This window comes from Leopardus geoffroyi, chromosome A2 (genome assembly GCF_018350155.1).
Source record: "Leopardus geoffroyi isolate Oge1 chromosome A2, O.geoffroyi_Oge1_pat1.0, whole genome shotgun sequence".
NCBI classification, from domain to species: domain Eukaryota; kingdom Metazoa; phylum Chordata; class Mammalia; order Carnivora; family Felidae; genus Leopardus; species Leopardus geoffroyi.
Genome location: NC_059331.1, coordinates 30,787,082 through 30,799,878, shown reverse-complemented (window position 1 = coordinate 30,799,878; position 12,797 = coordinate 30,787,082). Strand labels below are relative to the sequence as shown.

Sequence of the window (12,797 nt, the reverse complement as noted above, 5' to 3'; positions counted from 1 at the left end):
GACACTTAGCTTGCTTGCATATCTTATCTATTGTAAATGATGCTTTAATAATACTAATAATAATAATTTTTCAAATTAGGTTTTGTTTTCTTCGGGTATATACCCAGTAGTGGAATTAATGGATCGCATGGTAGTTCTATTTTTAATTTTTTGAGGAACTTCCATCCCATTTTTGTAGTGGCTATACCAATTTACTTTCCCACCAACAGTGCATATCCTTGTCAATACCTTTTATCTCTTGTCTTTTTGATAATAGCCACTCTAACAGGTGTGAGGTGATATCTCCTTGTGGTTTTGATTTACATGTCCCTGATGATTAGTAATGATGAGGTAGAACTATTTAGCTGAAGTTTTCATCATCTAGTCCGCATTGCAATGTGCTGTCCATGAAAAATACACACTGCATATTTGAAAACTTAGTGTAAAAAATGTAAAATAGCTCATCAAGTTTTATATTGGTTTTAAAAATAATCTTTTAGATATGTTGAGTTAAAACATGTTAAAATTAATTTTTCTTTTTATACATTTTAATAAGCTCTAGAAGATTTTAAATTACCTATGAAATTTAAAACTTCTCATTATAAGTGAAACTTTGTGACTCACATTATATTTCTATTTGATAATACAACTATAACCTTGGTAAATGACTGAATTGCCCATAGGTCAATTGTGGTAAGGATCAAAACTAATGAAGGTTAAGAAATTAGCATAGTGCCTGGATCATAAGGGACTTTCAAAAATGGTTGCTATAAATAACACGAAACTATAGATTTAAGTAATTATTTACATACTGTACATACACTCAAGAACTGTCAAATTATTAAATGACCATACTATAAAGAAGTAGGTTTAGGTAGAGTACAGCCAGATTTAATTATTATAGAGGCTGCTTTTAGGCAACAGGCTTCAACAGTGGACACTTGAGCAAGGGAAGAGGGCCCACAGTGAATATGGACCCGGATGCAAAGAGGCTCATTAGGCCACAGGCCCTCACTTACCGATGGGCTACTTAAAACCAGGCACAGTAATAAAAAAGAGAAAATTCCATAGATCCCCATACTGCCTCACTGCACCCTATAGTTGCAGCCTCTCATCACCACCTCATGGTAGACAGTCTCTCCTTTGCTGTGCTGCTGCCCTGCATTGTATTCAGTAACTTTGTCTCCTTTGTTCTGCCTCAGGTGAATTCTTTGACCACCAATCCTGCTGGCCCCCATGCTATTGGGTTACCCCACAGTTACCTGCAGTTGTGGTTCATTCAAAGGCAAATTCCTTCAGGAGGTCATATGGTGGCAAGTTAGAATTGATACCCAAAGGTAGCAGCGGTGCTGTGGGGGTTAGGGGCTTATCTGAAGGGGCTTTGAGGAAGAAAGTCAGTTCTCTGGAGTTTGGGAGAATTGAAGCATTAAATGGTTCTAGGAATGGTAACGACCCTGTGAAGCACTCACAGGTCCCATGAAAGGGCAAAGCAGCATAAACTGAAGCCCAGGGAGCTGGTCTGGGGCATGGAGCTTGGGAACCTCAACCCCAGACTTGGCACAGAAAGCATGGAGATCAAGCTGAGAACCCAAGGAGAGCGACTCTAGTGGACTGAAGACCAGAAACCTTTCCCCGTATTTCTGTATGCAGAAATATGTATGCATATTTCTACACCTACACACATGTATGCACACACATCAAAATGTCTGAGGAGATGTTGTACCAAACCCTGGCAAGTGACTGGATTGGTTTAGAAAAACTTGAGGTTCCTGCACCTCAAGTTCTGTCTTATGTCATCACGGTGGATTCTCATATACGAATTCATTTACTCAAAGGAAAATATTTCGGTATTATTATTTTTTTAAATGTTTTTTAACATTTATTTATTTTTTGAGAAACAGAGAGAGACAGAGCATGAGCAGGGGATGGGCAGAGAGAGAGGGAGACACAGAATCTGAAGCAGGCTCCAGGCTCCAAGCTGTCAGCCCAGAGCCTGACGCGGGGCTCGAACTCACCGACTGTGAGATCATGACCTGAGCGGAAGTCAGATGCTTAACTGACTGAGCCACCCAGGTGCCCCAAATATTTCAGTATTATTAAAAAGCAAACTTCCACTGGGTGAATTTGAAGATCTAATTGGCTTTATTCAATGATCTGCGAATTGGGCACATCCCATCTAGCAAGTAGAAAGGAGTTCTGAGGAATTGTGCAAAATGGAAGATTTTTATAAGAAGGAAGATGGGGCAACAAGTTATTTGCAAAAGAAAAGAAAGGTCACCTTCCCTTAGAGGAAGGACTCACCCTGTGGATTACCTGACTAGTGCAGATTGGGAAATTCCAGAAAGATTGGTTTAAAATTCCATTCCTGGAAGAGGCTGAAACTGCAGTTAGGTTAGGTAGGCTTGGTGAGGCTTAACATAAGTGACTCCATTTTGGGCCTGTTTCTTTGTAAGAGTATGATATATTTTCAAGTGTTATCATGAGGTGTTTCTTGGGATAGGGCAGAAACTAGAGGGGGTTTCAATGGCTGTTGTGTTACTTGTCCATAGGGTTTGGGGACAGTGAAAAATATGTATTGCTTTAATAACAATAATAATAACAACAACAATAATGTATTACCATTTCACCGAAAAAGCACTCTCTATTGGAGTAATGCTTCTAATGTTGCAGGTTTTTTTTTTTTTTACTCCACACCTAGGATTCATTGTCTCACTGCTTCGAAGAATGAAGAGGTGGACACAAAATGAGCAGTGGGCAAAAGTGTATTAGAGTATAAGATTAGAAAGTAAGAATAGTAGGAAAGCTCTCTTTACGGAGAGAGGACATTCAAAAGTGAATGCCCATGGACTATCAGCAAGTGTCCTTGTTTTATAAGGTTCTGGTCAGCCCTCCCTCTTCCCTTCCCCCTTGTTCCTTCTCAGGTTCTAACCTTATTGGCTTGATAGGTCTAGGCGCCAGGTTGTCCATTCCGGATTGGCTTGTTTCTATTGTATGAGGGGTAGGGGTGATCTATGGCCATACTTAGGTCTTCTGTCAAATTCCTGAGGGGAAATCAGAGTGGGGAGTTGGTGGGGTCTGTTACATTCTTAAGAGGAACATTATGCCTTGAGAGGGTTTGCTGTGGTCAGGCATTCCTAGCATTTTCCCCAAATAGGTTCATTTCCCCACCCAGGGACCTCTGGCCCTAATCTTTCCCTGTCTGCCTACTGAATCCTACCTTCTCCTATCATACTAGGAGCTTTCCAGACTTAGGTAAGAGCTTATTTGTTATTCTCCTGAGGGTTCTAGGAATATGTCCTTAGATATTTGGTTTGTGGCTGCTGATTACAGAGGACATCCCTATCTCTGGCCTTGCCCTTAGTGGCCTCACTGATCAGGATGTTGCCACTCTGAATGGGGAAGGGCTTGGCTATAAGCTTCAGAAATTCCTCCTGGAGCAACAGAATATACTTAAGCCCAACTCCGGCTTCTAGTCAGTTGTTGAAGTAGCTCAGGCATCAGTTTTTGATTGAAGAACTCTTTCTCACAACTATGCAGGAGTGAGTTCCGTGTTTCTGCTGAGTTCCACGTATGCTGCTCCTCTGGCCATATTGGTTCAGGGCCAGACACCAGACTCAAACAAGGGCTCTCTGATTCTCTGTCTCCCAGTAATTTGTGACTGAGATGAAAAGTGTCGGTCTCTGAGAGTCCCCAAAGTCACAGACATACAGACATAAAACCCAGAGGCATCAGAAGAAACTAAAAAGCAGAAAGATGGGCAGATGGAATCTGAGTGAGAAATAGCAGAGAGTAGAATGTCAGTCCTGGTGGCTCAGCCGTGTCAAGTTCCAGTCTCTGCCGGAGACGCCTTTGTCTTTGGCTTCCCTGAGACACCCTTGTATCTTGTGCCAGGAAGCAAAAATTCCTCTCCTCTCAAAGGTCTTTCTAGCTGGACTAAGAATCAAATTGACATGAGACAGATTAACAGGAAAAAAAATCAAAATTCAATAGTGTACATATGGAGAATCCACACACACATGGAAATTCCAACGACAGGCAAAATGAGATGTATACATCATTCTGAACTGAGCAGGGAGGTAGGGTCTGAGACTTCAGAGGGAAAGAATATTAATTCACAAGAAGATGAAAAAGAGTAAATGTTTGGTAAACAAATATTTGCCCTGCCATATAGATGAGTTACTTAGATAAAATTTATCTCTGATAATAACCCTTATCCTGAAAAGAGCTTCGAATTTAGATTCTTCTATGTAGTTAAGGGAGTGGCAGAAATTTCTCTTGAGCCCACAGGGTATCAGTTGCCTTCAGCTCTAAGTAATCCACATACCAAAATGGCCCTTCTTGGGGCCTGTCCTTGGATCCTACACTTGTAATAATTTCCCTCCTTTTGCTCAAATTAAATTCCATTGGTGTCATCTACTTACAATCAAACAGTCCTAAGAAGGAAGGAAAATATCCACCTACTTACATCTTTTTTTTAAATGTTTATTTATTTTTGAGAGAGAGACAGAGAGGGAGAGGGAGACAGCGTGAGTGGGGGAGGGGCAGAGAGCGAGGGAGACAGAATCTGAAGCAGGATCCAGTCTCTGAGCTGTCAACACAGAGCTCAATGAGGGGCTCTAACTTACAAACTGCAAGATCATGACCTGAGCTGAAGTCAGATGCTTAACCAACGGAGCCACCAAGGCACCCCCTCCAACTACTTACATCTTAAACAACCAAGGAATAATTCTCTCTTGGGAGAGTCCATAAATAGTAGGAAAAATTTTTCTCCCATTTCTCACCTGTACTAAGGGATCATAATACCTCATTTCTCTGCAAACATTGTGAATTTATAGAAAAGACACAAGAAATTTGCTAGAGAGTTTTGACAAGCAGTGTGATTGTTACAATGCTCTGACAACCCTACGTAGACTGTCCGGTCTCCTCTCTGCCTCCTTTGGCTTCACTGCCAGCTAGAGGTGATGCTAACACTACCCTACTTTCCCCACATCAGAATAATTGCATCTGATTTTTCAGCCTAAAAGAAGATAATCATTTGCAGTATTACTGTTAGGAAACAGAAGAGGGCGCCCTAAGAATATTTAAGAAGCGACAAAGAGCATCTCTTACACCTTTAAATACTACAATGAACGCTTCCTCTCAGGCATAGAAAAGCAGAGCATGGTCGGTTTTGCAACTCATATTATTCTGTGGAGCCACATGACTAGGGATAAAGATCAAGCGTGCCTAAGTCAGTCTCTCAGAAAAAGGCAAGGCCTAAAAAAAATAGTATCTGTTAAAATGTTTGTATTCCCAAATAATAATCTGATTGTCACATGGCATCATAAAAAAAGGATGATCAGAAATTACTTCTTTTGATGGATATGGAGAAAGAAATAACAAAACTAGTGTATAGAGGAATTTTCCATATATCAAATACATGTTTATGACCATAATTTTTTTTTTTTTTTTTTTATATTCTACAACAACTCCTAGAGATAAGTACTCAAATCCCCCCCTCCCAAACCTTTGGTAAACTAAGGGAACGTTTTAACTAGTACCTCTTTCACTTGCTCCAGTCTTCTCCATCATGATATATGGCCTGAAATAAACAGGTAGATTATTTAAGAAATTGTTTTTGAATTAAGCAGATAGAGAAAGAAGAAGGAGAGGACCAGGAGGGTGTGGGGGAGAAGGTGAGGGGAAGGAGGGAGAGGAAAGAGAGGGTCTGAGTGACCCGCTTTCCTTGTATTTTCATGCACCCTAACAGCCCCAATATACATATTTCAGAGGCCCCAACTAGGCATAAGACAATGTCAACAGAGGCTACAAGTCCACCCAGGAGTGAATATTTAGGGGAGAGCCAAATGCAGCTACTGGAAGGGAGAACAATCAAGGGAGGGGTATTGATTTAGCACACTCTGAAAGCAGCGTTCACAGAAAGGCTTTACCGGCCTCCAGCTGTTCATTAGTTAATGAATATGAAATATTGACTCAAGGATGGCCCCACAGGTGTTCAGGAAAACAATCTCATTTGTAGCCAGTCAACTGCACAAAGCCTAAGGATAGATGGGTGGGGGCAGGGAGAGAGTCCTTTACCCCTCGCTTCCCAGAACCTCAGGCTAAGGTGGATCCCTGTGTCCAGATTCTCTGCCCACCTCAAACTGCGGGGTGGGTCCTGAAATAAAGACAATGGGGTACATCTGTTCCTCTCCTCTTTCTAACACTTGAGGATGGCCAAACTGAATCCCAAGGTTTGGTACCTTTGAGAAGTAAAATACTTAAAAAAAATTAACTCGTGAATTTATTTCCAAATATATTTGGAGAAAAATAAACTTCTATATAAAGCTCTCAAATTCACAAATATTAGAGTAAACTCAAATGAGGCATTTATATTTTCTAAAGTTTATTATTTTTAAAATGTATTTAGAGAGAGAGATAGAGAGCAAGCAGGGAGGGGCAGAGCAAGAGGGAGACAGAATCCCAAGCAGGCTTCGTACTGCTGTCTACACAGAGCCCAATGCGGGGCTTGATCTCAGGAACCATGAGATATGGCCCCAGCTGAAGTGAGGAGTCAGATGCTTAACTGAGCCACCTAGGCACTCCTATATTTTTTAAAGTAAAGTAGATATTTTAAAAAATTATAATAGAGGGGTACCTAGCAGGCTCAATAGGTAGAATGTGTGACTCTTGATCTCAGAGTTGTGAGTTTGAGCCCCACATTGTATGTAGAGATCACTTAAAATCTTTAAATAAATCATAATTGAATAAGTAGTATATAGATATGACTATAGATACTGAGGCCAGAGTGTTAACGCCTGGTGTTTGAGAAACAGGAATTGAGGGCAGGTGAACCAGGAAGATTAGAAAAATGGATGGATGGATGGATGTGTAGTTGAGTCAGGAGTGTTGGATGGATGAATGAGTTCAGGGATGGATGGCTGGCCAGTTGGATAGTTGGATGTGTGACAAATCAGGAGAGTCATGTTCCTTTAGCTTAATTATTTGCTAGTGCAAAGTGGAAGTCACTGGATTGAAAGGAAATGGAGGTAGAAATGAGTTCATCTGGTTCCCAACCAGTGTACCACAACAAATAGATGTGGGCCAATCCCTTCACAGGTGAGCTGGCAACCTGTGTTAAATTGTTTATTTTCCTTATGATTCAGGATCTCACCAAAATTAAGAGTGTGGGCTCTGGAGTCAGATTTTTTTTTTTATGTTAAATTGTAATTACTGCTCGCAGTTGACCTTGGGCAAGTTGCCTTACTGTGCTGTCTGTCCCCCTAGTTGTCGAATGAGGGCAATTGTAGCACCTATTCTGTGAGGTTTACAAATAAAGGCAGCCAGAACAGTCGGTCTATAAAATCCAAATTGACATTAATGGATGAATGATTTTGTTTTCCTGGAATTAAATTCATGATGTTGAATATAATAAAATGAAAAGATGTTTACATGTTTTAAGTTTCACTTGTCAGTCTGAATCTTTCGATTTCAGGCTAGCATTATTATCAATGCTGGTTTGTTTGTTTTTTTTTCCATTTTAACAATGAAGTTATTTTTAATCTCTAATCATTGGTTTGATGAGGTATTCAATTTAATCATGTCCACCAAAATATAATATTGAATTTTTAAATAGCTGTCTAATGAAAAATTTATTTTGACTTATAGACTTCTTTAAAAATAACCCTTTTTGTAGGCAGCCTCAAAATAGTTCCCAATTATCCTCCTTGTACCCATGCCTTTTGTATTTTTTTTTTCCTTTAGGTGTGGGTTGGACTCAGTGACTCAGATCTAATAAATAGATTGTGGTAAAAGTGATGGGATATCACTAACATGATTAGGTTACCGAAAACTCTGGTTTCCATCTTGTTTGCTTTCTCTTATGCTCCTTCTGTCCCTCTCTCTCTCTCTTTTCTCTCTCCCTCTCTCTCTTTCTCTCTTTCTCTCATATCCTTGCTCTGAAGGAATTGAACCACCATATTGTGAACAGCCCTATGGAGAGACTTACGTGGCAGGAACTGAGACCTCTGGCCACAGCCCATGAGGGCCTGAGAGCTGCCAACTGCCAAGAGAGTGATGGTGGAAGTGAATCCTTCTCCAGTCAAGCCTTGAGGTGCCCACAGCCCTGCTGATGCTGTGATGACAATCTTGTGAGACACTGAGTCAGAGGCTGTGCCTCACAGAAACTGTGAGGTAATGTTTGTTGTTAAAAGCTGCTAAATTTGGGGATAATTTGTCACGTAGCAAAGGAGAACGAATACATCATCAAAATGGAAGAACTATTTTGCAACCGAAACACGGTACTAAGACACCAAGTTTCGTCTATCTTTTGCACATATGAGCTTTGCCAGTGAACTCACTTAACCTTTCTGACTTCCATTTCCTCATCTGTCATATGGGGATAGTAAACCCCAAAACCCCATACAATTGTTCATTTATTTAACCTTTCCTATAAGACTAGTTAGAGAGTGTCCTACTCCACAAAGTGGCTCCATTTCTTGCTTGTGGAAAGAAAGCACCTTTGTGAGGCTGTGGAAGATAAAATACCAGGTTTTGAAATGCAGATTTTGTTTTGGGAAGACTCAAATTAGATCAGTGTGCTCATCCTGACTTTGTTAAATAAGAATTCGAGGCCAAATATGTGTAAGTGTTGCAGGATTTTTTTTTTTTTTTTACCTCATTACCCCGGATTCATTGTCTCTCCACTTCAAAGAATGAAGATGTGGATACAAAATAAAGGAGCAGCCGGCAAAACTTTGTTAGAACATAATAAGATCAGAGGTAGGAATAGTAGGAAAGCTCTCTTTACAGAATGGGAGCATTCGAAAGTGAATGGCCCTGGAGTGTAGGCAAGGGACTCTGTTTTATAGGATTTGGGTCCGCCCCTTACCTTCCCCCTTGTTCCTTCTCCGGTTTTACCCTTATTGGCTAGGTAACTCTAAATCCCTACTCTCTCCTTTTTGATTGGCTCGCTTCCATTGTAGGAGAGGTGGTCAGTAGCCTTCCCATTCCTCATGGGTCATACATTTTATGGTTCAGTACTTATTTTTATTTGGGTCCTTTGTCACATTCCTGAGGGAAACCTGAGGGGGTCTAGGTGGTGTTTATTACATTCTTAAGAGAAACTTTACGCCTGAGGGAATTTGCTCAAGGTCAGACATTCCCAGCATAGTTTTAAAATGTGTGTTTCCCCCACCCAGGGACCTCAGGTCCTAACCTTTCCCTCTCTGCCTAGTTTATCCTAGGTTTCCCTGTCAAGTAAGTCCTACTCGCCTGTTACCTCCTCCGCAAGGTCTTCCCTGATAAGCCCCCCCCTACTCCCAACCCCTATTTCTGCTCCCATCTTTTCATTGCGCTAAGCAGTAATGGAATTTATTGCAGTCGTTTGTTTCTGTTCTGCTCCTCCCTCGATTTTGTGAGGGCAGGAACCTCTCTGCCTTAGTCACTGCCAGAACACTGCCAGCATGAAGTCGGAGCTCTATATATGTGTTGCCTGCCTGAAAGGGGTGGGAAGTGTGTTTGCTGCCTTCATTATCTTGCCAAGAGCTAGTTGCTGAGCGTTTCAGGTAAAGTACTTGGTTAAAAGTAAAGAAATCATCGTTATGTTCAATTTAGGATTTTTCTGGTTTTCATAGGATTCAGGATTGAGAAATTGCAGAAGGCTCTGGATAGAAGCCAGTGAAGAGTTACAAAAATCATTGCAAAATCTTAGCCCCAGAAGCTTTAGAGAATGAGAGATGGACCAACAGTCTTGAGGCCCTTCTAGCAACACCCTTTGAAACATTCCAAAGCATTTGTTATTTCAAGGGGGGCACTTGCCCTATTCTCCCCTCACCCCATTTTTTTTTTTTGTCATTGTTACCATTTGTTCTGGAAATAGACCTATTACTGGTTTATGGTGGCTAAATACAGACTTTCAGAGCCTTCAACTGAGAAAATGAAAGCCTAACTTCCAAAATTCTTCTTTGGATGCATTAATTTTCTTCCACTGAACCTTCATTTATCCTCCTCCTACTAGAACACATCCTTTGTTTAGTGAGTATGTGTGTGTGATGGGGGTGGTTAGGGAGCTGTGAAAGGAAGAATGAAGGGAAGTGTGGATATATTCAGATTTTTATTTAAGTACCATAGTTAAAAAGTATTCTCATGTAACATTCTGGAAAAAGTGCAGGACTTAATGTCACTTCATTGGAGGCTCCAAAAGGATGGCATATAGTTGTATTAAATGAATTGCTTCAGAAAGAAGGCTTAAAAAATAACCTCAACCCTTCTTAATCTCAGGGACTTCATTAAGCCTTTAGCCTTTAAAAAAAAAAAAAAAAAGTCTAGCCTTTTCATTTATTTTCCTTCTAAAGTAAACATCACAAGATGAAAAATTAATTTCAACTTTTCATAGAGGTGGCAAGGGGGGCTGTCTTCCTTCGTCCTTAACCCTTCTTCCCTCAGGCATGATTCTGGAGCTGAATAAAGACAATATGTTCCAAATTGCCAATCACATTAGTCTCTGTGTGGGCTGCTTAAAACATGCAAATGGCTCTGAAAAATGTCTCTCATCCTACAAAGATAAATGAAGGTGTGTATCACCATCAATTGCAATAGAAGTCAAAGGAGGACAGAAAGCACTGATAAACGAGACGTCTTTGCCTTTCCCCATAGACAAACATTCTGTGAGGAAACATGAGTGTTGATGGATTACATCAGCCTCCTGACTTTACACATACCTGTAGCCTTCACTGCAGCCTATCCTCCCCAGCACTGCGGACACATCTTCCTAAAGGATAGTTTTGTTTACTTAACTCCTATGCTCAAACACCTTCACTGGCTCCCTATTGTCCATTAAGAAAATAAAGAAAGCCCTCACCTTTTCATACCAGTGTTCAAGGCCTCATTAACCTTGCCATCCTTATTACCCACAGCCTCTCAAAGTAGATCTTACAGGGGTGCCTGGGTGGCTCAGTCGGTTAAGCGTCCGACTTTGGCTCAGGTCATGATCTCCCGGCTCATGGGTTTGAGCCCCACGTCAGGCACTGTGCTGACAGCTCAGAGCCTAGAGCCTGCTTCAGATTCTGTGTCTCCCTCTCTCTGCCCTGCCCTGACTCGGGCTCTGTCTTTCTCTCTCAAAAATAAACATTAAAAAAAAAAAAAGTAGATCTTACATTCTAGCCAAAGTCAATTATCAGGGATCCTTATAACCTGAGTATTTGTCAGAATCTCCATAGTAATGATATTCCAAAAGAAAGTCAAAGCTATAAGAATAGGAAAAATATTTACCAAGGAAAAAAAACATATAAAGTTAAGACCTCCTCTAGCGTCTCTGCCCTTTGAGTTATCTGCCCTTGATTTCTCATTGATTATCAGACACTGTCAACTTCCTTCAGTACAAGGTAAATACAACATGAACTGATTGCCAAAGGACCTATGAACATGACAAGAAATGAAACATTTTATGAGGTTCATAAAAATGATATAGGAGAAATTAATTGAGTTCTCAAATATTTTTGCAGGTATGACCTCTTCATGGCCAATCTGTGAAACTCAAATATAAGGTGCAAGAGGTCATCTCATGTTACCATAAAATTTGGTCAAAAGTACACACACACATACACCCCAGCCTTGATCCATTGTTTAAAATTCAGTGATGATAATTGACACATCCTAATATATAAATATATCATTATAAGCTAACCTTATTTTTAAAAATTTTTATTTTATTTTTGGAATACATTTTCGATCAAATTTCCCTACATTACATATGAGATTTTGGTTCCCACTACAAGTGGATTCCCTGTTATGACATAGCAGCTTCCTTTGGTCCTTGCTCATACCTCAAAATATTCTTCACTTTTCTAGTCCTGCTGATTTGCACATCGTCCTGTTGTGACTCTCCTTATCCTTCCAGGTGCAGCTCAAATACCACTTCCTCTAAAAATCTTTCCCAAAGCCCTCTAATAAAAAGAAAACTTCCCCCTCCAAACACACAGCAGATTTCATTTGCAGCAACTTTGGGGCATTTCCTTGAGGAATAGAGATTTGAGTATACAGGGCTAGACTGAGGGTAAGTTCTATATAGTTCCCATTCATTCATTCAGCTAATATTCCTTGAATTCTTTAATGTATCAATTAGTGCTCTGAGGCCCGTGGGGAGACAACGTTGTCTCTGTAAACCATGTCTTTACTGAATTCTATTTGTTGAACAAAGGGCTGCCAAGACAGTGAAGATTTACATTTCCTTTTCTGTGGGCTTTTCAAAGTGAAAGTAACAGTTACAAACTTCCCTGTCACTTACACAAGGGGGAGATTTATTACTTTTCACTGTGGACCTCTTTTCAAAAGGAAAAGGTTTCATGCAGGAAATAATGGGTCCTCCTTGCACAGGGCCAGCACCCTGGCTAGCTCCCCTCTATCTTAGCCCTGTGGGGTAGCTGTTGATGATCTGCCACCCAGCTTTCGTGTGGCCAGAAGCAGAACTTGGCAGCTGGTACTCTGATAGAGTGATGTCAGATGGAGCTACAGGTCCTGTCCCTGGTGAATTCTGTAATTTGTTTGGGTTCATTTCTGCAAAGCTTGAAAGCTGTTTCTCAGAGCAGCCCTGACCAGTGAGTCACAAGTTGGTCCAAGTTTGTGTCCAAGATCCTTCACAGAGAGGAGAGAGAAGATGGTTCTTGACTGGAACCTCTGTAACACAGTTAGGGTTACCTGCTAATCTTTGTGGAGAATGTAGAATTTAAGATACCAAAGAACACAAAGTTTCAAAGTTAAGATACCATAAAACACAAAGTTTTATGTGTACATAAAATGAACACAAAGTTTCTATAACCTTGGGCAAGTCCCTCCTCTTC

At 40.6% G+C, this 12,797-nt stretch overlaps 1 long non-coding RNA gene across 1 annotated transcript in view; it reads left to right on the top strand.

The window, feature by feature from the left end:
- Positions 1-10,450, top strand: part of LOC123605813 — an 81,483-nt gene extending 71,033 nt beyond the window's left edge. Inside the window, exon 5 of the long non-coding RNA XR_006715901.1 lies at positions 7,923-10,450. This is a non-coding gene — a long non-coding RNA (uncharacterized LOC123605813). The remainder of the gene's footprint in view (positions 1-7,922) is intronic.
- The last annotated feature ends 2,347 nt before the right edge of the window (positions 10,451-12,797 follow it).